This window comes from Simochromis diagramma, unplaced genomic scaffold, assembly GCF_900408965.1.
Source record: "Simochromis diagramma unplaced genomic scaffold, fSimDia1.1 OVJJ01000171.1, whole genome shotgun sequence".
Taxonomy (NCBI): Eukaryota; Metazoa; Chordata; class Actinopteri; order Cichliformes; family Cichlidae; genus Simochromis; species Simochromis diagramma.
In genome coordinates this window covers 1,380,635-1,408,570 of record NW_024387222.1, presented here as the reverse complement: position 1 = coordinate 1,408,570, position 27,936 = coordinate 1,380,635, and the positions used below count along the sequence as shown (strand labels likewise).

General features: G+C 48.7%; 1 pseudogene; it reads left to right on the top strand.

The window, feature by feature from the left end:
• The first annotated feature begins 198 nt into the window (after positions 1–198).
• On the top strand, positions 199–10,290 carry LOC120746605 (annotated as a pseudogene).
• Positions 10,291–27,936: the final 17,646 nt, after the last annotated feature.

Here is a 27,936-nt window from a genome sequence, read left to right as displayed (position 1 = left end):
ACGTAAAGATATTACACATAAAAAATACACAGAAACACTGGAAATCAGTTTTTTGGCACAACACCGGCTACCGCAGGGCGAGAGGCGGGTGCACCTGGACGGGTAACCAGGCTGTCAGGGGGCTAACACAGACAGACCCACCGTTCACTCACACAGTCCACGTAGAATCACCAGGTATCCTAAACGCTTTGGACTGTGAGAGGAAGCTGGAGTACCTGGAGATAACTTCCACACAGAAAAGCCCAGAGGATTCAAACCCACATCCTAAACATTATTACACTAACTGAAATTTAAAATAAAAAATAACAAAGGATCATTTTTAAATGAAATATTTCTAATACTATTAGTGATATGTAAGAACAGCACCGCAGGTTGTAGGTTTTGTGAGATGTAATTAGTGTAATTTAACGTATTTAAATGGGTTTCGTCGCTGTGGTTGTTGACTTCAACTACAGCTGTGAGTGTGTCAGTTACACAGTTACCCACACAGTTCATGTTACTGGCGTTTCTCGTGTTTGCGTTGATGCTCTTATTGCGAAAAGCTCAAACCGGATACATTTCTCGGCCGTTGCTCGCTTGTAGTGGCGGTATGAAAAATGGCCATCGTCAGATTCGGTGAACTATCGGACCCTTTTCACTTAAACGGTCCGTCTCATTAACAAAGCGCGACAGCGAGCAATGCGAGTCGGAGCGGCGACCGGCCCAAACCGGAGCTAGCCGGCGGTAGTTAGCATGTTCCCCGGCCGCTGGAGCGGCTCTGTGTCCGGCTGAAGCAGATGGGAGCCGCGGTGAAATCAAGCAAAAGGCGGAAGACTGCGTATCAACAGACACGGCTACAGCTAACTGTTCGCTTCGACATGCAGGAAAACGGAAACCGACAGTGCAGGTAAACACGCCCGGGCTCTCAGCAGGCTGCTAGCGGCGTCAGCTGGAGCCTGCTGCCCGCTGCAAGCAGCGGAGCGTCGGCTAGCACAGCGCGGAGCGGCGGGGCTAGCTAACGTTAGCGGGAGGATGTTCAGTGAGGACAGGGGAGATATTCGTGGAGCTCTAACATGTTTACGTGTGTGCTGGGCAGGAAGTACACCGAGTACGAACCGAGCCCCCACACCGAGGCAAGGTACTGAGTACTGCAATCAGTGCTGAGCAGAAGTATCAGAAGTACCTTCCCTGCAGGAAATGTATCTCTGACTGAAGTAGTACTGGTAACGGTTTGTAAACCGGTCCCCAAACTAAGGCCTGGGCCCCTCTGAAGGGTCACCAGGGATCATACGATGATTAATAAGAAAAAAAAGGAGGACTTTGGACTAATCAATGATCCCGATCTGAAGCTATCAGCTGTTTACAGCTGTTTCAAAGGAATAAAGCACAGACTTAATTAAGTAGAGGCTACAGTCAAAGTAGGGCAGCAACAAGTGCAAATATTACCTCAGAAATGCAGTACAGCAGCAGTATAAGATTAGGATATACTGCAGTAAAAGTTTATTTAGGTCTGCCACTGTACCAGACGCATCTCCAGGGTGCACAGTAGCAAAGTTACACTGGCTTTGGTGGAAAACTGCTTTCATTCTTTTATATCTCCCTGATGTCCCACAGTGAGCTGTAGGGTTAGTGGTCAGAGTTGTTACTCATGGAAAGGATCCTGTGATCATCCCCACACACTGGCACTATTTTAATTATGATGTTGTTGTGTTGTTTGTTTACAGTATTTAAAATCGTGTGGTTTTCTGCATACTCTGCATTATTGCCCCTAAATCCACGGCTCAAAGGAAAATGAAATCTTTAGGGTCACCATGTTTCTGCCCAAACAAAGTCAGGCAGCTAGGAGCCTGACATAAACAAACAGAAGAAGAAGCCATCAGCTGACTCAGGCTCCTCCCCTTTCACCGATGTTAGTAAAAAAACGAATTAAACCAAAACTGGGACTATTGGCAACTTCTGATTTTATTAACAGTTAATAAACAAAACTGTAGAAAGCAGCTGAGGAGACAGACCCAACCAAGACGGCTTCAACACCTCTGGGTTTGTTTGTGTACGGGGACGGCGGGTTAATTAAGTGGTAATAGAAACACTGTCACGTGGTCAGTAACACCTGATATGTAATATGACAGAATAATGATAAAGACTTTAGGAGTTAAATTTATCATCTAAAGGATCCTGCTGTCATACACCAAAGCTGTCTGTAGCTGTAGTTATGAAGGTTTATGTGACTAAACTATTTAACGCTCATACATTTGCTGTTTATGCCCAAAATATTCGTTTAAGTAATTATTGCTGTCGTCAGTGTAAGATAAAGCCTCGTTGGATTATATAATCCAGCAGTTTGCAAAGTGGGACAGACCATGTCAGCGTAGGCTGGCCGTACTTTTCACCATAGCTTACAGGACAATGTGCTGCCCTCTGGTGGCGTCTTCCTGACCTGCAACTCGGAGCAACAGAAAGATTATTTGTTGTTGTTTTTTGTGTGTGTGTCTTTTTTTTGTATCCTCTGAGAATCAGACTGATTTCTGCGGCGTGACACTGTTTGTGTGTGCCCTCGGCCCTGTGGCTACCATGAGCAGTTGCTCTCTGAGACAGGCTAGTTAACTAGTCAGAGCTGCGGAATAACGAGCTGTCGCCCTCCATCTTTGCTGTAAAAGGACATTTTTTGTGTGATGTGTTAACAAATGGATCGTTGAGTTTACGATACTGAGCGTGGTCGTGATCAAGCAATCATAGGAAGGATTCACTGATGGTGCTGGAACAGTTTAATAACTGATTTCATCAGCATGAACGTGTTTCAGCATTTACAGCATAATAACTGCACAGTTCATTTAAAAACATGTGACTTCACTGTATACAAAGCCTCTGACAAACAAGAGCAATGAAGGAGGATGAAGGTGGAGCGACCCGTACGTGATAATTTAACCCTTTAAGACCTACCATAGAACCAAGTCCGCCAGAGCTTATTATTTTTTTTACATGCTGTGGAGCCATTTTCAGGAGCATTTCAAGTTGCTATACATCAATACAACTGTTATAGCCCAAATTCTAATAATATGTATGCATTAAGTCCATAGTAACTACATAAAATGCAAAAAAGTGCAATAAACTACAAAAATTGAAATCTTTTTTATTTTTTTACATATATTTCTACTTGGAGAAATTTTAAATACAAAAAGTTGCAAAAATAGTTTACAACAACAGGAAATTTATTTTGAGTGTCTTCATAGTTTTATTTTTGTGATACACCAATTTTTATATACTGCAGAAAAAACAAAAAACAATCCTATGATGCAAATTTGCAAAGAAAACAGCATCAAAATAAAATAAACTATTTCCAGCTGTGCAATTTGAGTTCTAAGCATCCCAGCAAGTATTCAGAAAAGCATAAAGTCAAACATGACTTTTAAAAACAGCAGTATAGGCTTTTAAGGCCTACAAGTAAGAAACTACATTTTCCGCGAAAATGACGTCACTTCCGGTTTCGGGCAGGTAATGGCGGACATGCGATAGTTCGCACTGACGTCTATTTCAATGTAGGAAGTGTTACGAACAGCTGATCGGATCGGCAAAGTGTGTTTCTGGAATATTATGTTTTTGTTGCTGCAAGCGCTTTTTATGCAGTTTTTGCAAAGCTATATGTGGAAGGAAACTGTGACCGAGGACAAGCTGATGGCATAGATGAAAGTACAACTCCTCCGGTTTCATATGCAAAAAAAATTGCGCTAGCTTACAGGGTTCCGGTTCTACAGGGATTTAAAATAGTTATGGAAAACGGAGCGTGCCCGCTCCGACCGGCTTTAAAGGGTTAACTGCTGATGTGTGATCTTAAAGAACAGGTGGCGTGATCGTGGGGATGTGCTCTGAGTAATGATGCATTTCTGTGCCACAGGGTTTAAAGACAGCGAAGGGAACATTTCGACTGGTGACCTCCTCCTTTATGGAGCCACGACAGGACGGCTTGAACTGAGTCGGCTCCAACACTCGGCTGAACGCGGCGCTCACCCAAACTCAGGATGGCGAGCAGGAGGAAGTCCACCATCCCCTGCATGGTTCCTCCCCGAGAAACTGTGGACTCGGACCAGGAGATGGAGGATGTAACAGGCGCGGCGGATCCAGAGGACAGCAACGGCGCGGCAACCGTCTCCTCGGAGGCTTCCGGCTTGCTGGAGGAGCGAGGAGAGGAGGCCGACGGCAGGCGTGACGTCGCGGCGTCGGACCCCTACCTGGACTTGAATGCAGCGGAGGGAGGCTACGAGTGCAAATACTGCAGCTTCCAGACGTCGGAGCTCAACCTGTTCACCATGCACGTGGACACGGAGCATCCCGACGTCGTCCTCAACACCTCCTATGTCTGCATGGAGTGTGACTACCACACCAAGAGGTACCGCGCGCTCACACCACCTGACAGGAAGTGCGTTTATTTAAAAAGAAATGTGAAAGATTAAGAGCCAAAACAGTCCAGATCCAGGCCCTGAAGGCAGGTTAGAGTAACTGATAACACCCAACACACCAACACGTGTCAAAGTTCATCATCTTCAGACAGAAAAACGCCAACAGAGCGATTATGGCTCCACTCGTCCATTTTTAATGTTTCATTTTTAAACCTCCTGTAAATGCACAGCAGCAGTCCTTGTCCCAGCAAGCAGAAGGAAACAAAACTTTCATTCACTTCCTTAAAAAAACCCACAAACACAGCAGAAAGAGCGATTTTTAATCTCAACAAAGAGACGATTAAAAAAATCACTGTTTTAATCCCTAATTTCAGGGCTGAAAGCTGCTACTCAGTGCCGTTTACGCCAAGATGTAAAAATGATCTGTAACTGAGCATCAGCACTGTGGACTTTACCATAGTTTGAGTTCTAAATCTCCTTTTTTGCTTTATTTACCCATCCTCTGCTTCCAGCTACGACACGCTGCTGGCCCACAACGCTCGGCTGCACCCGGGCGAGGACAACTTCACGCGGACGATGGTGAAGGCGCAACAACGAGACCATACTTCCAGCAGAACGGTGAACGACCTGACCTTCGACGGCAGCTTCGTCAAAGTGGAGGAGGAAGAGGCGGAGGAGACGGCGCGCAGAGGCATCGCCTTCAGCAAGACGCCCATCATGAGGAACAAGAGCCGAGCCTGAGCCAAGAATTCACCGCCGCGCACAAGATGGCCGTCGACGATGTCATCAAAGTGGAAAGCGACGACGAGGATGACGACAAGGAGCCGCCTGCGCTGTCGCCCAGCGCCGACGGCCCCCGCTGCCGTCGCCCCCTCGCCTCATCCCCGTCACCAGCGCCGCTGCAGGTCCAGGCCGTGCCGCAGAGCATCGTGGTGAAGCAGCCCCACGTGCTGCAGATCAAAGGCGGGCCTCCCCCGCTGGTGGCGGCGTGCTGCCTCCAGGGACGCTGGCGCAGGTTCTGTCAGCCTGCAGAGCCAGCAGAACGCACGCAGACGCAGCTCCTCATCCCCATCAGCAGCATCCCCACCTAACAACGCAGCCATGGACAACAACGTCCTGCTGGTCAGCGCCTACAACAGGTAAGCACACCTGAGGTACACCTGAGGGGCGCTGCACACATGGAACGCCCACTGATTGTAGCTTTTTGTATACTTAATCACTGTCAGACAGTTGGCTCGCTCGTATTTGAAAGGCCAGCTGTCGCTCATGCTTTATCTTATTTTACTGCACTTCTCTGTGCACCTGATGATATGAAAAAGCATAAGGACCGACCGCCCGGGTTACTACACCCGCATTTACTGCATCAGTCACAGCTGGATGGAGGCTGGGTGGTAGCACAGACGGGTGGAGGTACTGCTTGCTCCACGAGCACACAGACGTGTTTCTCGGTGTGTATCCCGCTGCCGTTTCAGTGTGTGTGCTTTTTGTGTCGCAGGTTTCCGTATCCCTCGGTGTCGGAGATCGTGGGCCTTTCGTCACAGACCAAGTTCAGCGAGGAGCAGATCAAAGTCTGGTTTTCTGCTCAGAGGCTCAAACACGGAGTCAGCTGGACGCCGGAGGAGGTGGGTGCTTCAGCAGACGCTCACACGCAGACTGACCGGCTGCAGTTAAACTTCCCGTCACGTCTGATGTTGTTCCGGTTACCACGCGAGAGTCTAATTTGATCAAATATCCCGAGTTTGTGTGTGAGCAGCCTGAAGGACGAGTCTCAGCAGGTCCCACAGCTCTGAAAGGCCACCAGAGGCTGTTCAGCAGTTTGTTTCAACGTGTCGCTGATGCTGCGTCTCCGGGTCCATCTGCAGTCAGCATCAGCGACACGTTTCCTTCACAGTTTACAGATGAATCCTGGTAAAAGGAAGAATCTGCTCCTATGTCAGATTTACTCTCAGAGAAAAGCATCAGGAAACATTATTGTGCTGTTGAGTGTCACACTGTGTGAGTAGAAACTGCATCACTAACTTCTTCCTGGATCATTAAAAAAAAGTGCTTGAGCACAAGGTGGTCCAGTTTTTAAGAACTGCAGTTAATGAGTGTTTATTAACTGCTGCCAGACTCGTCAGGTCGCTTTATAAAAACAGGTTTTTATAGGCCGTCACCGCCTCACTGATCATGTGACTCCCGGTCAGATTGTGTTGTGGCTGATGATGATGATGATGATTGTGGTTGTTCAGTTTCCTGACAGGAAGTCGTTCTGGTTGTTTCGTAGATGTAGAATAAGTCTGTGGCTCTGAGGAAACCTGAGGCAGGAACTTGAGCAGTTCTGAGAAACATCTTCACTGCAGCATCTAAACAATAACTCCCACAACTTTAATAACTTTAGAAAGTCGGTGATGTCACACCTTACCTTTGACCTTCTACTGCTCCTCTCTGCAGGTGGAGGAGGCGCGGAGGAAGAAGTTTAACGGCACAGTGCAGACCATCCCTCAGACCATCACCGTCATCCCCGCTAACATCGCCGCCACCACGAACGGCCTGCAGAACATCTTCCAGACGTGTCAGATCGTCGGTCAGCCGGGCCTCGTCCTCACTCAGGTGGCCGGGAACAGCGGCGCGGTCCCCGTCGCCTCTCCCATCACGCTGACGGTCGCGGGTGTCCCCGGCAGCCAGCCCAAAGCCGCCGAGCCGTCTACGTCCGAATCGAATGCCGAGATGTCGTCTTCGTCGGCCGGCGTGTCGCTCGGTCTGGACTCGACCACAAGCAAGCCGAAGAAGTCCAAAGAGCAGCTGGCAGAGCTGAAGGCGAGCTACAGCCGGCGGCAGTTCGCCACCGAGGCGGAGATCTCGCGCCTCATGCAGGTCACCAAACCCTCCAAGCGAGCGATAAAGAAGTGGTTCAGCGACACGCGCTACAACCAGAGGAACTCCAAGGACCACCACAGCCTGCTGCTGACGCAGGCCACGCCTGGCAGAGCCGCGGCCGGCGGCGGCCGAGGAGGAAGGAGCAGCGGCGGTGGCATCAGCATCAACGATAGCAACAACAGCGACAACACCTCCACCATCGTCATCGACTCCAGCGACGACGCCAGCGACTCCTCGCCGACCTCGGCCGGCGCTCCGGGCTCAGCCGGGTCCTCCAGCGACCTCCGCATTAAATTCCGCCACGCCTTCCCCGACTTCACGCCGCAGAAGTTCAAGGAAAAGACTCCGGAGCAGCTGCTCGTGCTGGAGGCCAGCTTCCAGAAGTCGGACACGCCCTCAGACGAGGAGCTGAGCCGGCTGCGGGCAGAGACGAAGCTGACGAGGCGCGAGGTAGATGCCTGGTTCACGGAGAGGAGGAAAATACCGTCGGCGGGTCAGTCGAAGGACAGCGACGCAGAGGGAGACGACGAGAAGGCGAAACCGGCCGCCGCCCCTTCGCCCTCGGCTCAGGAACGACAGGGCACGCCTCCCATCAGCAGGAAGTTGGTGAAGAAGACGCCGGAGCAGCTGCACATCCTGAAGAAGGCCTTCGTCCACTCGCAGTGGCCGACGCCCGAGGAGTACGACCAGATGGCGAAGGAGAGCGGGCTGCCGAGGACGTACATCGTAAACTGGTTCGGAGACACGCGCTACGCCTGCAAGAACAGCAACCTGAAGTGGTACTACCTCTACCAGAGCGGCAAGGTGCGCTCGCAGGAAACCTTTTTTGTGATGTAACACAAACGCCACGCTTCATCTCCTGGTAACATCTGACGTTTTTTTTTTCTTGTTCCAGGTGGACGAGGCGTTGAACGGCGGCGCAAAGAGCCAGAAGAAGTCAAGGAAGCGTTTCCGTGGTTGGTCCAGGAGGACGCGCCGGCCGTATCCCTGCAAGCGCTCTCCACAGGGCGGCGACGGTGCCATCAAGGTGCGTTTTTAGAAAAAAAAAGAAAAATTCCTACTCGGCTGGCCATCGCTGGGCGAGAGGCGGTACAACAGCCGGTCTCTGAACTGCTGGAGAGCAGCTGGAGAACTCGAGTATTCAGCTGGATTTTAGCAGGTCGTCTGCCAATCAGGGCGCTGGTTCGAGCCCCGGATCGTCCACATTTCACAGTCCAGCCTCTCCTGGACTCATTGTGTAGCAAATGTGAGGATTATAAGTGACTGAAGGTGATCTTTGTTCCTCTTGCAGGTGAAGTCCGGTAAGGCTTTTCTGAAGGAGTACTACCTCAAGCACCGAGCCCTGAGCGAGAAGGACCTGGACGAGCTGGTGGCAAAGTCCAGCATGAGCTACGAGCAGGTCAGAGACTGGTTCTCCGAGACCGCCAGGAGGGCGGAGGAGGGCACGGAGCTCTTCAGCGATGAGGAGGCGGAGGAAGAGGATGAGGAAGAGGAGGAGGAGGCGACGGCGGAGCACGCAGACAGCGAGGGAGAGATGGAGGTGAAAGAACAAGGAGAGGAGGCATCGGACGACGACTGCGTGGAGGAAGACGAGAAGGACGCAGAAGAGGAGGAGGAGGATGAAGAGATCCAGGAGGGATCTGAAGGTTTCAGCCAATCACAGCCTCAGGCAGAAGAGCAGACGTGAGCAGACAGGTGAGCAAGGTTTTCAGTTTTATTCCTTTTTATTTCCAGAGATTCAGCAGAAACTAAAACCAGGAAAATTACCGCAGTTTGCAGACGCGTGAGTCGACGAGCAGGTAGAAGCAGTTTCTGTTTCATGAAACCTTTTGTCCTCAGTCGACCCAACTACAGATAAGAAACAGATAAGAACCACAGCCTGTCAGCACAGGAGGAGCTGCCTGATATTACAGCTCCTGACTGGTTGAATCTGCTCTCTGCAGGGACATGTGCTGCAGTTCTGCTTCTACCAGCTTTGTCTCCTGACTTCAAATAGACTGAAACTTTATTCATATAATAGTCGTTAACAGGAGACAGACTACATGGCCCGGTCTTTAACACTGCAGCTGTGCCACAGATTTGATGTTTGCCTCCACTTTGCAGTGGTTGTTCAGGAGATTTCCATGTTTCTGTTTGATTTCTGAGCTTTGAACTGAATCCAGTGCAGTCAGTGTGTACAGCGCTGACCCTCCTGTGGGTCCCTGTAGTCAGTGCACCGTAGGCACGTCCATGATTCTGATTGGTCAGATGCTGCAAACTTGGCCTCGGGTGAAGGTGCTGTTAGCCATCTCACCAAACCCAGGGCTGACTTCCTGAGTCGCCTCCATGTAACGCTGTTGGGATAACAAGATGAATCCTGAATGACCCGGCGTGTTTCTCCGTAGTTACCTGCCTCTCTTCTCCCCACCTGTCCTTCCTCAGGTTTATTGTTGCTCCCCCCGCGCAGAGATGACAGAGGATGTGGTGTTTCTCAGTTGGTGGTTCGGGACCCAAAGATGGCTGCGGTAAGGTCAGATGGACATTCGCTTGTCGAGCGGTGGGTTGGAGCCTCGGAGGCTTTGGGTCGCGGTGCAGCTGAGAATCGCCGCGACGGAGGACAGAGCGTGTGGATTTAGTCTGCCGGGGACCGAGCGGCGCTGCGATTCAGCTCTGCTCCTGTACAAACGACAAGCTTTTACTCTGACAGCGACTCGGCTTTTACTCAGATTTTCATACAGAACTAAAAAGAAATCAGCGTTTGTATAAAGACAGAAGTCCAGGACATTTCTCAGAGGTCAGACCTCGCATGGTTTTCTCTTTATTAAAAGGACTTTTTTCAGAATAACGGAGGAACCGCCGGACGTTTTTTCCAGAGGGATCGTCCTCCGGCCCGGAAACACTCGGCTCCTCTGAAGACGAGGTTTTTAAAACCGCTCCGATAAGTCGGATCAGTGCCATTCTGTTTCTACGATTGTTTAAATAAAGACAAACGCAGCGCTGGAAAGAGACCCACAGCAGACCTTTTGTATTTTTCCAGGTGATTTCTTAAAGTCTGAACAACATAAAACATATAATGGAAGCTGAATCTGTTTTTGTTTTCAGGCGTTCGGGTTCAGTTTCAACATCATTTCAGTTTGAACCAAAACAACCAGAGAACACGTGACGCACCGTTAACGGGAAAATCCACTTTAAAACTCAGAGCGTGCTCAGTTTTACCCTCTGCGGGGTAACCACAGACGAGCACGCCTCGACATAAACAGATTTTGATTCTCGCTGTTGTTTACTCGCTGGTTTGAAGCTTCTAATCAAACTACCTGCATCGCGACTGCACCGCTCACACCACCAGCATCCACGGATGGTGTTCGACGGATGCCGGTCCAGAGGGTTTCAGCCTCAGGTGGGTCTCGCTCATAGATCCCAGGATGCTAGAGGAGCGATCCCGTTTGATCCTGGTTACAGAGCGCTGCTCCAGCTCGTCCTCCTGTGGTGGGGGCGGGGCGGCTCCGGTCCCTGCAGGGCTGCAGTGCGAGCTTGGTTTGTTCCCTTCAGTGGACGGAAGATCTGGGCTGAGCGATGGCCTCCACCTCTGGGTTGGTCCACTGGGTTGGTCTTCAGCCGCAGGTCAGCTGGGTCCAGAATCAGCGAATCAGCGGGCTGGGAGTGAGAAGCCGCTCCAAATTTGTCTGCAGGAACGGGACAGCTTGTCTGTCAGTTTTCCAGATGCTCTGCGTTCCCTGACCCCTGCTGACGGGCTGCGAGTGGGTGACCGCAGGTCGGTCGCCTCCTGACCGCCCTGAAAGGAGGCAGCCGAGGTGGCTCGGACTCACGAACACCTATCAGAGGTGTGGCCAGGACACACTGGAGAGGTAACAGGTAACAGCTGTGATCCAGCTCAGCGCTCGGACAGAACAGGGACATCACCGGACGTGTCACAGAGCAAAAACTAAAGTTCAGATGGAAGTGGATTTTTCCTTTAACGCTGTGCGGACACAGACTCGCTGCTCGGATGATTTTTTTCTGGGTTTTTAAAAAAAAAAAAAAAAAATCGGAACTTTACAAACCGATGAAGTTGAGAAACGTTTGAACCCGAGCGCCGCCTCCTCGTCTCCTCGTCCAAAAAGCAAACACACACAGGCAGGTGCGCTCTACTTCAGGAAACAGGCAACTTTACCTCAGTCGGTTAAGCTACAAACTCGGCAAGATTGTGACATTTACACTCGACGACAGGTTTCTCCTTTACTGTATGCATGAAAATAATTATGTCTTTCAGACGGCGTTCGCCACCACAGGCAGCGAATCGCTCAAAGAGGAACAGCAGAAGAAGACATAGTTATTACTGCGTTTATTAGCTCAAATACGGGTGAACTAGTTAAACGAGATCTTTCAGGTTTCCTCGAATTAAAGACGATATTTTAGGGACAATAAACCACCAGGCTCAGTTCTTACGGGAGCTTTTTAACTTTTCATATGGGGGGAAAAAGCTTTTATTTTGCTTTTCTGTGCTCTTCCTGTGGTGAGGGAACCTCGTAGGTCTCTGATAGGATATGCAACCATCAAGGAACAATCAGCAGGTGGAGGTGGGCAGTAAAATCTTCTCTGTAACCTTTCAACCACTCGTCCTCTTCTTCTTTAAATCGCTTTAATAGTCGACGGTTTTTAGTAGTTAATTTATTTATTATATCTGGACTTTCATGGATCTTTTTTTGTCTGCAAGCAAAAAATAAAAGTGAAAAAACGAGTTTGTTTTCCTGTTTTATGTTTGTGTGAACGCGTTTTATCTTCATGTTCCAAATACAGTCGAGTCTTTGTGCCTCTGAACGAACTCATAAAGATGTAAACGATCAAAAAATGTCTCGAGTAAATAAAACTGACAGCGTGTTGGTGTTACTGAAGGTTAAAAAACCGGCACATTTAGCCGAAACGAGGAATAAAAAAGGAAAAACACTCGGAAATGTAAGAAAATCTCAGAAAGATGTGAGTGGGTCCTGGATGCTCATGTTTACTGACAGCATCTTGCTGCACTTTCAGTTTTCAGTGTAGTTTTATTTAACTGCATTTTCAGATATTGTTCTCAAATTATGTCTGAAACTGTAACTGCTGTAATTTACCTTTAAATTTAAAAGAGGAGTTTTTCTCCATAAATCCTTCAAACATTTGATGTTTTTTGTTTTTTAGAAATCATTTACAATAGATGGCACACTCGGGTCTTTCAGCATCTTTACTCCGGCCCGCGGGTCACCTCGGTGTCTCGGCGCAGTGTTGGCTCATCGGCCCGATGAGGACAAAGACCCTAAAATAAAGACGAACGCTACATTTTGACGTCATGTTTTTATCAGATGTTAAAACTAAGACCTGTTGTAACATTTAAAGACACACACAGCTTTGTTGTGTTTCTCTCTCATGACCACTAAAAAACAAACTCTGGGTTTGGGTGTTTTCCCAACGGCTCCCAGGGCTCATAAAAAACCGCACTGGTGCTTCTGAAGGTCCTTCGTGGCCTTGCTGATGTCACCGTAATGCACCAGCTGGAGGCTGACACCTGAAGGCGCTGCTGTTGGAGGTGGAGCCCCCGAGGCTCAGGATCGACCTGCCCAAGGGACCTCGAGGCGTCTGAAAGGCGTTCTGATCTTATTTCAGGTTTTTCTCTTTAGTTTTGTTCTGCTGTGAAACAGGAAGGAGTCGGTGAGCTGAAGCCTGCAGATGTGAACCGCGGGCTGAGCAGCTCAGGTTTATCAGACCACCTTTAATGAAACATCCTCTAAACTCTGGTGGAAACACATGCAGATGTGCAATCAGCAGTAACATGTGAGGCTGCTGGATTTCTCTTAAATTCATGAAACCACCAGCAGGTGTCGCACTGGCACCGGCGCTGCTGTGACGGCTCAGAGTGACTGATGTGACTGATGCCGAAGAGACTTCGGCAGGACGACATGAGCGTTCGTTTCAGATTAACGACGTGCTCGTCGGCCCTGGATGTGAGTCGCACCTGACCCCCTCCTCAGAGTCAGCTGATTTTTTTTTTTTTTAGTTTTCTGACAATTCGCTGAAAAAAACCTGTTATAAACTACTGTGGAGTCACATGATGCAGCAGCTTTCCTGGTCCTTGTAGCTGCTGTGGTCTGAAGCTGATTCTTGATGCTGTGCGCTCCAGCGTTACAGACGCTCCTCCAAACTGGGCCTTTTTAATGTTCGTGAGGTTCGGACAGATCAAACTGACACAGGCTGAAGTGTGCTGGTGGCCACCGGTGGGTTTTTGGTGATTCCCAGTGTTACCAGATGGAGATGACTGGAGCTTTATGACGGGGTGTGTTGTCCTTTCGGAAGCAGCCGGGCACTGTTTCCTGGTGGTCTGTGTCCAGTTTTGTTGAGTCTGTATGAGCTGTAGCCTCAGTTTCCTGCTCTGAGCCGACAGGAGCGTCGCCGGTGTGGTTCTCTGCTGCTGTAGCTCATCCGCCTCCATATTGGACACGTGGTGCACGGAGAGATGCTCTTGTGCAAGCCTTGGTTGTCTCCTCTGACCTCGATAAGACAGATATGACGCTTACTGGATATTGTACACTCTAATCCCAGTAAATGAGTTGCTGTCATGTGATTGGCTGATTAGATATCTGTGTTGACAGTCGGTTAAGTGACCGTTGCGAGCACACGTGTATGTTCACTTTGAGCTTTACGATATCTGTGTCTGTCTGCGTCTAAAAAGATTCATTTCCAGCGTTCTCTGATTGTTCCTTCTTTAACTTGCGGCGCTGTTTTCCCTCCTCGCTGAACCGCCTCAATTATTCGAGGTATTCAGCGCCGCCACCAAAAACACCGCCACCATAGAAACCATCAGCACCATAGAAACCAGCCGAACCAGTCCTGGGAACACGCTGTTCTCCTCCAGATATTCAAACCACTGTATTCTCCTCTACATCTTCGCTTTAGCCCTCATCGCTCGGCGTTTCAGCGCCTTTCAGAAAACATCTTTGCTTACACTCGGTCCGGGTTCGGTGTGAATTTGTGCCACATTTTTGGGAGCCATGATGGGGCATTTTGGCTCGTCTGTGTGGTTAAAGGGGGGCTTGTCCTCGCGCTGCCGCTGCTTTCCAGCAGATGGCGGTGTGAGCTCAGCCACCCGCCCCTCTCTAACCTCTACTGTAAATCATGTAAAGCTGGCCGGGTTGGGTAATACACCATTTGTTCACAGATCTGGGTTTTATCCAGCCTTCCTGGAAGTTCACTGGCTCCGTTTCCCTCTCTCCTTAATTTCCCAGATTTTTTTGGCCTCTGTTTTTAACTCGAGCTTCGGGGAGAAAAGGCTGATTCATGTCCTGCCTTCACAGCGCCGAGCTTGGCCCCATTTTGTGGCGTCGGGTCTCCCTCAAAAACACCAGTTACACGCCGCACATGGTCTGGCAGAGGCCTCGGTGAAAACACGAGCCGACCGCCGAGGAGGAACCTTGCAGAGAGATAAAAGTTCACTCGGAGCGGGAAGAGTTAACCTACAGGAGACCCGTCTGAACCAGGGGTGGGACCTGCTCCCCTCCTAATCGGGGCAGAGAGAAAGGGATGAAGGGGGAGGAGGAAGGGGGCAGTGGGAGGAGGAGGGGCGAGGAAGAGAAAATTGGAGTCGACGCGAGTGGTGTGACGGGCCGAGCAGAGGCCGTGCGAGGACAGCCGAGAACCCTTTCACTACTGACCTACTTCCACGCACGTGTTTGAATCTATAGCGCCGCCGACGGGGCTAAACCTCCCGTTTAATGCTCCGCTCACACGCTCAGTCTCTGGAGCACACTCTGAAAAACACCGGTCCTGCTTCCCACCGCGTTAGCTTCACACACGAGCACGTAGAAGCACAGCAGAGCGTGCAGGGCCCTTTTAGAGCCGAGGCTTTCTGAGGCTGGCAGCCTCCGCAGAGGAAGCCAAGCAGGCATTAAAAGTTAGCTGAATTCATTATGAACAGCTCCTGTTTGCACTGCTGCAAACACACAACTCCCACCAATGAGTGCAACACTAACGGAGACGCACACACGTGTCAGGCACAATCATGGGTGTCACTGCTACTGGGGTCATTAGTACAAAGAAAGTAATCTATTACTACTAGTACTTTTATCAAAAGTAATGCATCATCTACCGAGTGAGTTGCTAGAGAAAGTAATTTGTTACTTTTACTCAGTACTTTTGCGTTCAAACTTTCCGTTTTGCTAAAGCATATAGTTAGGGCTTGACCAGGTGACCCCGAATCCTCCCTTAGTTATGCTGCAATAGACGTAGGCTGCCGGGGATTCCCATGATGCACTGGGTGTTTCTTCTTCTCTCACTATGTGTTTATACACCTCTGTACGTGTATAACCCCAACTAGTCACAGCTGGAGGTTTCTTCCTGTTAAAAGGGAGTTTTTCCTTCCTACTGTTGCCAAGTGCTTGCTCACCTTGTATGAACCTCGAGGTGACTTTATCTCTAAGCCTCTGCTGCGTTGCAATCGCTCAGTTGTCCTGATGTTCGTGTCACGTGCTCTTGTAGTCATTTTGGAAGGCCGGCCATTCATTGGGCGACGTTCCAAGTTTTGTCCATGTGTGGATGACGGCTCTCTCATCAGCTGATCGGAGCAGAAGTGCGCATGCAGAAAGAGACTCGGTGTGCAGATAGCTGAAGAGCTTTGTGACTCATTACATTACTGTATTACTGAAAAATGTAATGTGATTACAGTAATGTGTTACTTTGGAACATGTTACACCAAACATGTTTGCTGTCATGTTTGACAGACTGTCGGTGTCCTCAGCCTGCTCAGTCACGTCCTCTGGACACGAACCACGAAACGAGTTAAACGAACGTTTTTTCCTCGGCTCTCCGGAGGATAAATCCCCGCGTTTATTTTATGGTGAAAGTCAGAAACCAACGGCTGCTTATTGGTGAGCACTCTGTCAGTCAGAAGTCGTCAGCCAATGAGGATGCAGTGTGCCTCGGAGTGCGGTCCGACCAAAAGGGCCAAAGTGCAGGTGTGAGCAGGTGACGTCACTGCGGCTCCGTGGTTACGGGGAAACCTCTGACAGGAAACGGCGAGTGGAAAACGCCCCTGACGTGGCACTCCCGACAGCTTCGTGTGCCGGTGTGAGGATGGTTACCGTTTCAGTGAGACTCAGCTCATGTTAGCATGAAGTCATGTGACGGCGTCAGAAAGGCTGTTTTGGTCAGAGGTTTGGGTTTAATGAAGTTGCAGATCACAAAAACACTTCCTGTATTCATTCAGTTCGGGAACCCTCGGGTCCCTTACTGAACCCTTCATGAGAGCGTTTTTAGAGTGCAGGCGTCCCACTCGTGTTCCTCTGCTTTTTTTCCCCTCGCTTTCTTTTTTCAGCCGATTACGCAGCAAAGAGCGAGCGAGCATGAGGAGATATAGAGTAAGAGAGAGGGGGAGGGGGTGAAGCTGTCTGGTGCTGATGTGGGTCATTCTGAGGACATCTCTCTTCGCTTTACCCCATCGCTCTCTCCATCGCTCTTCCTATACCCCTCCACAGACCCCTCCCATCGCGGCTTGTGCCCGCGGTCGCTGCCTGCTCGCTGCATCGCCCTACATATCCGCACGCCTGGCTGCTGACTGGCTGCACGCAACGCATCGCTCGGCCCCGGCAGCTTATTCATCCGTTCATTCGTTCGTGCGTCCGCTCGTTTGTATCGTGAGGACGAGATGGATCCCAACTGTGCGTCTGTCAGAGAGGAGCTGAAAAACGAGGCCGCGTGCCGACTCGCCGTAGATCCACATGTAACGCAGCAAACAGCTTGAGGCGCCGACCCGACCTCCACAAACTCTGCAGATCCAAATCTGTAGGAGCGGCCAGACCCAACGAGACCCCATGGGTCAGAGAGGACTGGCGGTGCTTTTCTCATCACGTCATATTGATGTTCCTACGGTAACAACACCAAGGAGAGCATCCACAGACGGGCCGGGGGGTGAAAACAGTCAAATACAGGCCAGTGCGACCCCCTCGGTGTTGATCACCAGGTCACCGAGCTGCTGACCCTCGTGTTACTGTTTCAATCATTTCTCTCTCACAAACTTCAAAGTCCTCTGAGGTTTTGGTTTCACCTGTGGTGTCCAATATAAAGAAATATTTTCACCTGCACACGGCAGCTTGTAGAGGGTAGAGCAGCCGCTTGATCTGAAACAACAGATTTAATCTCCACATTTTGTTTGGCCTTTTTCAGCTTATTTGACCGACACAGTGAAGGAAGGACAGGAGAGCAGGTGCAGGGGGAAGACTTGCGGCAAAGGACTCGAACCCAGGCCGGCCTCTGTCAGCCGTATGGCATGTGGTCGCCCGCCCAACGCACTGAGCTAAACCTGCGCCAGTCTCCACGTTTAAGCTTTATTCTCGGACCAAACAGTGTTTTTGTTCTTAATACTCTTTCGAACATATCCGATATGACACCAAAGTAAAGGCTGACTCGTTATATTCAGACTGTTCGGTCTTTAAAGTCGTGGTTTGGTTTTATGGCCTTTTGAAAATAAAAGCTGAGGCCTAAACTTTGTCCAAAGTCAATAAAGGAACAAATTTCAGCCTAAAGGTGGAGGAACGAGTCCCACCCCTGCCCTCCTGTAACGCCTTCAGCATCTACACAGACAATCACTGTGAGAACTTTGTTTAAGTGGAGTTCCTCTAAACTCTCTGTGAGGAGAAGGCGGGACAGGGGGAGGGGTTTGTTTCCACGAACATGTGCATGACGATGACCTCATGCGACCCGCTGACCTCAGAGTGTAACTTAGCCTCCCTCTGCTGCATCTGTGAGCGCTATACGTCCGACTCTGAGTCCAGGTGGCAGCTGTCCTGTATTTATTCGTCATTCTAAGCTGTCGGTCTATTTTTTCAGTGGCGATCTCTCATAAACGGAGACGTCAGTATCCACACGAACACGCTGGCTGGCAACCTGCTAACAGTCATCGCACCTCATTATATCCATTCAATCAGAAAAAACGGCACAAACAGCGTTTCTCTCCACAGTACGACTCTCCTCTGTTAACTGTCAGAGCTCCTCCCCCTCCTCCCCCATAATCCCTCCAACATGAGAATAAATAATTCACTGCTGTCGGCTCGCAGACGCGTCACTGCAGCTTTTTGTGTTTTCTCCTCCCTGGATTCCTGAAGTTTACAGCCTGCACGTGCGAGCCGAGCGCTGAGCCTTTAAATACGACATCAGAAGGAACGCTGCTTAAAATTCATCCAGGATTTTCCTTCAATTACACATAATTTAATTATACATCGTTTTTTTCAATAGGAACACACGATAATAACTCATTAAACCGCAGTCATAAAAGGAGGGGATCGCTATCTGTCCGGCACACTGCACTTCATTTACTGGCAGCTCTTATCAGGGTCCCTACAAGTGTTTTAATAATATTGATAAGGACTATAAGTAGCCCCTAGAAGCAAACAAGTCCATTCTCTCTGATGATTATGTTCAGACCCGGCAAACATCGATCCTATCTTCCATGTTAGAGCTGGTGAAAAAAGACGCAGACAAACAGGTCCGGTCACATTCGTTTTCTTAACTGCACATCTGGCTCAGGGCCGCTGGGGGGGTGGAGCCCGGTAAAGGCTTGATTAACTAGGCTCCACCCACTGCTGGTGGTTCATGGGTGATTCAAGTTGGCCAAACAGTCACAAAGAGAACAAGCTAACAGTAAGATACGATCCTTAGAAATGCGGTTCATGCAGACTATGATGCGTCTGAGGCTTGAAGCAGGTTAGAGAGACAAACCGTGCTGAGCAGAAACTTTAGATGCTGACCCTCGGAGAGGCTCTAACCTCGGTTTGGTCGCAGGCTTTTCAGCCCTGAGGATTTCCTCTGGATCTCCTGGATTCACAAACGTCTGACGACTCAAAAAATCAGAATCAGAAGACTTTATTTATTCCCAAGGGACAATTAACAAAAACAAAAAGCTGGAATTAGAAACAAAACACCGAATTTCGACCCACCCAGATGTACTTCGAGGGCTTAAATAAACCCTGTCAGTAACTCTGAAAGTGTTTATAGCAGGCTTTGTTAAATATAGCAGTTATTTTAAAGGATAATCAGCCGATTCTGATTCAGGTGGGATTCAGACTCAAACAGATTCTCTTGGCTGAAGTCTGAGTCAGGTTTTAGACTTCCTGCCTTACTGGACCTTTCTTCCTACTTCCTGTGCTCATGTGTCTACATATTGTTTGGTTTTTTAGGAATTGACAGTTGAAGTTGTGCCAATGGAGACGTGTGGACAGCTGCAGTGAACTTCTTAGAAGTTTATGTTAAGGGTTTTTTTTTTTCCAACAGAACAAAAACCTGTGAAACCTTTAAAACATCAAAGAAAAACAAACTGCACACCTGACCTGTTGCTTCAGGGTCCTTTTCTTGTTCCATCTAACTGATGCAGACGTGATCGCATTTCAGGTTTATGACGCTGACAGAGACGAGCAGAGAGGCGACGGCTGCGACAGTCCAGACACCGTGCAGACACCATTTAGATGCAGATAAACAAAAGTGGTGTTGTTCATTTCTTTAAAAACAGGCTTCTGGTAACACCAGTCTGCATCTGATCACAGCCGCTTCATAACCACATTAGTTACCAAATGTTTTTTGTATGAAACAAACACGAAACAGATAAGCTGGACCTCTGTTCTCCGTCTGCGGATCAGATTGTGGGGTCTGGTTTTGGGGTCATAACCCTCCAAACCTGCATTTAAACATGAAGGACATGCATGGATATTGACACCTTTTCTTCACTGTAGGTTCACATCCATGACACACGTCTGGGTTTGGTGGGATTAGTGAGCACTGTCAGTGGTTTATATGTCCCCTCCAACTTTGAATGACAGAAAAACGGCTGAAATCGGGTTAAAACGCCGCCGTTGTGCTGACCTTTAAAAATCTGAGAACTTTTTTGAAAAAACAAAACAAAAACACCCTTCACTCATCAAAGCAGAGGAAACAGTTTGTATCCCACCGCAGTGAAATATAGTCCCTCCAGCCCACCGCGCTTCCCTTGCTCTGTTCTCAGATAATCCCTTTAACATGAGAACATTTGCCGCGGCCTCCCCTCACCCAGCCGCCCCTCCCTGAATTAACTGATGGCCGCCTGTCCCGGATGCCTCAGCTCTGACAGATTGCTTGGCTGGACCGCCGTGTCCTCAGAAGACCCCTGACAGGCTGAAGTCTGGCCTTCGGTGAATGCTTACAGGGAGAGACAAATATCCAGCACTCACTGATTCTTTGTTTGAATTGAGCTCAAGACTGAACTGCATTTACTTTACTGCACGCTGGTATTAAAACTGTCTAAACCCAAATCAAGAGTCAGCCGGCTTCATGTGTAATGCACGCTGACCCTCTGAGACCGACCTGAAGCGCTGATTTATTCTGGTTACACCGAGGAACTCTAAGCTCACAGAAAATGTTCAAGACGAAACCAAACCACGCATAATTAGCAGAACACACAACGCTGGGGCTGCATGTATAAATTATGTGTACTTATATACGTCTTTTCCCAGCAAGAGCCTGAAGAATGAAGCCAGAAACCGCAGTGTCACCGATGTCCACCAGAGGCCACTCCAAAAGTGAATCCGTGGGTGAATAATAATTAGCATGAGCTGCATGCTAAAAGATCTTTCGTTAAAAGGGTTGGCGTAATAAGCACATGCTTCAGCTAATACCTTTTGATTAGCCTTGTCTCGTGCTTTCTTGCTTTGTGGTAGATCTTTATTCTGTACTCACTGAGACATTTGAATGCTAATCAATAAATCAATAGTCAATACTCAATCGCAGTAGGTGCGACTTTGGCCAGAACGGGCTAGGACAATGGTCCAGTCTGTCCGACTGGATGGTTTTGCAGTGTGAAAGGACTCAGTTTGGATTTTTCATGGAGGTTTTGGCCTGTAACAACAGTCCTGGACGCCTGTTGCGATAAGTTGGACTTTTTCCTGGAGGGTGGTGGATTTCGCCAGGACTGATGTTGCTCTGCATCATCAGGTGGTGCCCTCCAGCTCATGCTGAAGTGGTTCTGAGGCCGTGGTCCTCAGCCAGAATGTTAACTCTGGGTCAGTGATGAGCTTCCGCCCCAAGTGGAGAAAGGTAGTATCTCTGGGTCTTATTCACGAGAGAGGGCAGCGAGAGATTCACAGACAGATTGCGACGGTGTCTGCAGTCCATCGTGGTGAAGACAGAGCTGAGCAAATACATGAAGCTATCGATTTACTGGTCAATCTATGTTCCTACCCTCATCTATAGTATGGCGCATGTTTTGATAGCGACTGAAAGAACGAGAATGCAAATACAAGCAACAGAAATGAGCTTTATCCGAAGGCTGGCTGACCTGTCCCTTAGAGAGAGGGTGAGGAGTTCAGTCATTCGAGAGGGTCTCAGAGTAGACCCGCTACTCCTCCACATCGAAAGGAGGCAGTTGAGGTGTTTAGGCATGACGATGGGTCTCCTGGCTCTGTCTTGCTTGTGATGAATAGATTACATTTTGCATCAGGAAGCATCATAAACCGAACACGACACAGCAAATAGCAGTCAGAGTCTCCAACATTACCTCAGTCAGAGGTGGTGGAAGTGTCCTCTGAGGACTGCATGGCTGGGTTGTTGGATCATCAGCTTCAGGTTGCCCTGTGACTGATTGGCCACCTGTCCAGGATGTAACCCCACCTCTCGATCTGTGACAGCTGGGATAGGCTCCAACCACCCGCGACCTTGGACTGGATCCGCAGAAGAAGATGGACAGATGGGCAGTTTCTGGGTTTAAGTGTTTAAGCAGCAGCTGGATCCAGAGTTCAGCTTTTAAGCTATTTGTTAGCAGTCAGTTTAGCTGCCTCTCCCTGAGCCTGGTTCTGCCCAGGGTTTCTTCCTTTTAAAAGGGAGCTTTTTCTTCCTACTGTTGCCAAGTGGTTGGTCATAGGGGGTCGTCTGATTGTTGTGGGTTTTCTCTGTATCACTCTGGGGTAATACAAGATAAGTCTGTTGTGAATTGGTGGTATAGAAAAAAAAACACCTAAAACAACCTAAAATATGATTTCATAAATCACATTTCCACTTACTCTGCAACCCAAGGGCAGCACTGCATAAACAAGCATATTTGCTCCCAAAAGCATCGCTGACGCACAAAACTGGTGAAACCCGATGAACTCTCGGAAACAGACAAACAGCACTTTGCCAAATTCTGCTTCAAATTACACAAAATTATGTGAAAGGTCAGAAACACGAGACAGACGTCATATTCTGGCCTCCTCACTCACCGAGTCTCCTAAAACCGGACGAGTTGGTTATTCGCTTGCTGTCAGGCCCACCAGAGATAATTGAAGTTTATTGGTTCATTTCACTTCTGTATTTGTCAGCTTGTGTTTATGAATGTGCAGTGCTTAATTGCAGTTCCATGTTAGCTGCCTAATCTGCTGTCTCTTTGTCTTCTGGAAGCACATAATAAAAACATCGAGCCCCTCCCAAGCATCGCTTTCTGTGCATGGCATTGGCAGAACTAACACACAACAAAAACCCAATATTATTATATTTGCGCCTGCAAGCACGAAGTCGACTGTTTTCTGCTGCAGTTTTACTTTTTAATACATCATCTGTTCACCGGAGTCACTCGGTGCAGTTATTTATGAGACCAGAACAAACCCTGAACGTCTCGTGCTCTCAGACAGATTTTTATCTCAAACCTGAAGACAAAAAAGTCGCCCCCACGTCGAGGTGTTTCCAAGTCTGACCCCGATGCTTCTTATTGGCTGCTGCACAAACAAACTGCACCAAGAAGCAAAGCGAACCAAGCTCCTTTTAACCAGATGGAGCAGGTCAGGTGTGAGCCTCCCTCACACTCTGTTGTCCTGGTTCGATTCCTATGACAGAACCACAGTCGAGAGACGCTTCCACGAAATCAGTGTAGACGAAGGCTGATGTGCGTCTCATAGTCTGAACGCAGCCACGCTCCGAGAATTCAACCTTAATTAAACGACAGTATGGTGGCGTCAACTGATTTAACATGTGAATGAAGCTTTTGCTGATGTCACAAAACGTCTAATGTAAGCATTCAAACTACGACACGTGTGACCTGGATATGAAACAGTTATTCTGTTTTTCTCTTCTTCTGTTTTTATGTCTGTGAATTTAAGATCAGCGCCGTTACTGAAGCCGACTTTTTCTGTTGCACGATTTTGAGAAACTTTCAGCTGCAGCGAGGTCAGATAGAGGTCAAACCGAGGACATGTGTGACTGCAGAAACGCAGGAGATGTAGCTGTGTGTGTGTGTGTGTATGTGCATGCATCTGTGTGTGTGTGTGTGTGTGTGTGTGCATGTGTGTGTGTGTGTGTGTATGTGTGTGTGTGAGATAAATCTGCTTCCAGAGTCCCGCTGTAAACAGAAAGCTGCTCCTCATGATGGGAATCAGAACTTTAAGGAGGATGAAGGCTGGGTTGATGTGAGGGTAAAATTGAGGGTAAGTGTGTGTGTGTGTGTGTGTGTGTGTGTGTGTGTGTGTGTGTGTGTGTGTGTGTGTGTGTGTGTGATGTGGCGGAAAGCCGGCCTGTGTGACGGGTCTTCCCAGGATACCAGGCAGCCGGCTGAATGTACACACCGCCTCATGTTCTCTGACGCTCTCACGTTTGAGCGAACAAACACACTCCAGCTCGGCACGTGTGCGCTCGCCGAGGCTATATGACCTCCATTTAATAAAAAAAGAAAAGAAAACATAAATACACTCCTCGGCGGGCGAGTCACCTGGTCAGGAGAGACCTTATATACTCTCACTCCTGTTTGTTCACGGCTTTAAAACCATTCGCTCACCAACTCCCAGTTTCAGGTCAGTGCGTCGGGAAACCTAAACACACGCCGGCCAACACGTATGCACGGATGCAGGCGGGGGGGTGGGGGGCACGCATGAGCGCACAAACACACTCTGAGCCTCCACTGAGGAAAAAACGCCTCTGAGCGTCCTCAGGTGACCCCACATATGCCGCTTCTGCACGGTGGCTTTAAATAGAAATGCTTCCATCTCAGGGAGCCGGCCCGACTGACACCTCCAACACCGACTGGTTGATTCACTAACCCGGTGAACGCAGCGTGACCTCTGCCGGACAGCTGCTGAAGCGGGGAAGACAAAGAATCAACCTGGAAATACATGTGGGAGGAGCCAACATCTGGATTCAGCAGGAGATCAAAGGGAAACTGCTTTTCCTCACTTCCTGTCATGCTCCAGTGATGGCTGCTCCTATTAAACACGTCCATAAACTCAAATAATGAGGTCTGCGTATGTTTAATAATCCCTGAAGCTCCTCTTCGATCATTCCTGCATCTGCGAATTAAGAAAATATTCTGTGACCTGTGAGGCCGACTGAGACTGTTTCACTCAGACTGTAACACAGACCTGCATCGCTCACCGAGCTCAGCCGGTATTTATTATTTATGAACACATTTCTGTATATACGCAGTGCTTCCCACACGGACTTTAACCATCCACAGTAGAAAAGATAGACATTAGCTTCAGGGTCGGGAAGTGAAGCCTACGTGGAGCTGCACTCTCTCTGATGACCATCAGGGGGCGATACCTGCAGCTACAGAAGGACCTCTGGCCCTGACCTCTGGAAGCGCTGAGAGTCACCAGCTGTTCGTGTTTCTCTGTGATTTCACAGTCTGAGTTCAAAACACCGACGTGACAACAGGAAAATGCTCGGAGCTGTTTAACCAATGAGTGACACCGCAGCAGCTGCATCCACCCTTCAGGCTCTGGACACCTACATATATTACCCATTACTGCATGACTGTTTAAACAGTGAACATCTCTGCTTTGTGCCATTACATGATTTACTGATAATAATTTCTTTAGAAAATATGTAAACGAGCTGATATCCTTGATCAGCTGATCAGACAAAACAGCCCCACCGAACAGCCAATCAGATCTGATTTAGGAAGTGAGACACACGTAGTTACATCTGCGCTCCATGAATCTGAGGACAGTTAGTTTGTAACAGCTGATCACAGAGTTTCCAGATGCGCTCTGAGGGTTTGGACCAATCAAAGGTTGGGGAGACGAGTCAGCAACCATCAGCTGAGAAAAGTGTGAAGACCCCACAACGAGTGGTTCCTGGAGGTGGTTGGCTCTCGCTAGCGTGAAATCTGAGCTTCATCTTTTAGGTTTTGTGCTCGGTGAAGTTGGTGAGAGCGCTGCTCAAACCCAGAGACCTGGCAGGCGTTTTTTGAATTATGCGAGACATCTTTGAGCTGCCATCAGCAACCAGAGGAAAGAGCTCAGGGTCGAGTTTGACTGTGAAAATCAATCTGGACCAACGCCCTGCTGAAGCTAACGTTAGCGACCGCTGCTCACTGTTGATGCAGCGAGGCTCTGGGCAGCGAGCGCACACGTCACACCTGTGCTTTCACTTGCACTGAGATAACTGCACAGTACTTCAAACAGTCAGTGAAGCTCTCATTATTACATTTCTGTTCAGAAAGCCAATAAACACACGGAGAAATGTTAAGTCCAATTGTTGAATGTGTCATTGTGTTTCTTAAATTTCTGAGTTCAATCTATAGGATCAAGACATTCCTTTGATCCTGAGCACCTCTGCAGCCACTCGGTGCTGGGGGAGGTTTTATTGCAGATACAGCCTATCTGACAGATCTGTTTCTTGTGTTGTTGCTTCCTGCTTTTATGACCCTTTTGGTGAGCAGGAAGTCATGCATACAGACACACACACACACACACACACACACACACACACACACACACACAGTGCCTTGTCTTAGAACCATTGGGGGTTTTACGGTGGGAGGTGCTTTTGCTGTGATTTGTTTTGTGTGAACTGTTTTCCCAATAAAAGGCAGCAAGCGGAGGCCGTCGTCGGGGTCAGTCTGCGGTAGGATTCAGAGTGCTCGCTGAGACACCGGCGAGGCCTCCCTTGATGTTCGCCTTGTTTTTGTCGTTAGCGGGAATACGTTTCTAAACTAGCGGGGCTCGTGGAAACACAGACCCAACAGAAAGTTTCCAAACACACCTTTAAGTGTTTAGCGTGTTGGCAGAAGTGCGACCGCACAGAAACGTGTCGGCTGTATTTCACTCATCGAAATTCACAAAGTGTAGGACCCGTCACCGCCGCTCAAACGCCACCGCATTACCGCCACCGCATTACCGCCTTTGTCTAATTGATGCAGTCGAGGACGCTGTGAGCACGAGGAGGAGGAGGATGATGATCACCTGTCACACGTTCTGTTTGCATTCACACACACTCGTATATAGAGAGTCCCTCTGTAAAGACCTCAGACAAACTCCAGCGGAGGAGTGTTTGTGTGTCTCTCATCTATTAGTATTCTTTTCGTCACTCGTCTCGCTTCGTCGCTTCTCCCTCTGCTCGGTTTTGTTCTCTCCATCCTCTGTCTACACTCTCTCCCCCCGCCTCGCTCTTTTACGCCCTCCTCACTCCTTATAACCTGATCTCTGCCTCACCCTGCCCTCATTCTCCAGCCTTTCATTTCGGCTCTCCGCCTGTTTTTCTGGCTCCCAAACGTCACCAAAACAGAAAATGAGGCACTATTTTCTCTGCTTCCAGTTTCCTTTAAAAGCTGCAATTGAAGTGATTAAACTGCAGCATGGCTCCCTCACACAGCTTGCTTTCGATTTTCACCGTTTCCACGTTGCAAACCGAAGCCTTTCGCCTCCTTCGCTCAGGTGTGGCAGGGCCGTTCTCCTCCTTTGTGCCATTAAAAATATCCAGCTGGTTAGAACGATCAAACATAAATGTTTTGTGCAGAGAAATATGAAAATAAGAGTCAGCCCAGTTTAAAGTTTGAGCTGAGAAAGCGTTTCATCCATTTTCATATTCTCTGTGACGGCTGAACCTGAAATAAATGCCAGAAAATTCACATTTTTCTCCTTTTAACTGCAGTGTTTGTTGACAAATTAGAAATTAATTAAATAATGATTTTGCATATATGAGTAATAATTTGTATAATTTTCCTCCATCTTTTATTTTTCACAGTTTATCTTAAAGAAATAAAAGCATAAGAATAAAAAATCACCCTGATGATGATGGAGGATGATATCACATACTGGGTAATGAATTCAGTGCCTAAGATGGAGCATTTGTTATTTTCATGGGTAGCAGATTCAAACCTTTTATTTTGAAGGGGAACTTTCTATGCTTCCAGGTCGTGTCGAACCTTTTACGGCTTCACTGCAGCTCAGAGAGCAGCTGTGAAACATCTGCAGACAAGTCGACATCGTCAGCGACCAAAGCAAAGAGCAGTTTCACCCGGTGAAACCAGCTGAGGGGTTTACAGAGGTTACCCCAGGTCAGGGGTCAGCAACCTTTAACACCCAACGAGCCGTTTGGAGCAAAAGAAAACACTGTGAGCCGCAAATACATCTATGCTGTTGTTGGTGTGTGTCGGGCTGTGAGCTGCAAAGCTACAGCCGGCTGTGTGCGTGCAGCAACCGTGTGTGAAAAGTGGTCGATAAAGAGATGCTGTAAAGCCTGTTCATGCAAACATCGTCGGGTCTGCTGTGATATGTTTACAACGGGACTTCTGCTCCTGAACCTCTGCGCACAGCGTCTGCAGGTCGGGGCTGTACGAAGTCACTTTCATCTCTACAGGACTGTAAGCTGTCGTCTGTGAGGCGTGAGCGCTGTTTGTTGTAACATCGTTCACAGTGGAGAATAACTGCCGCAGGTTGCCGACCCCTGCCCTAGCAATTGGGGTCACTGACCTTATTCAGGTTACCTTGACAAGTTA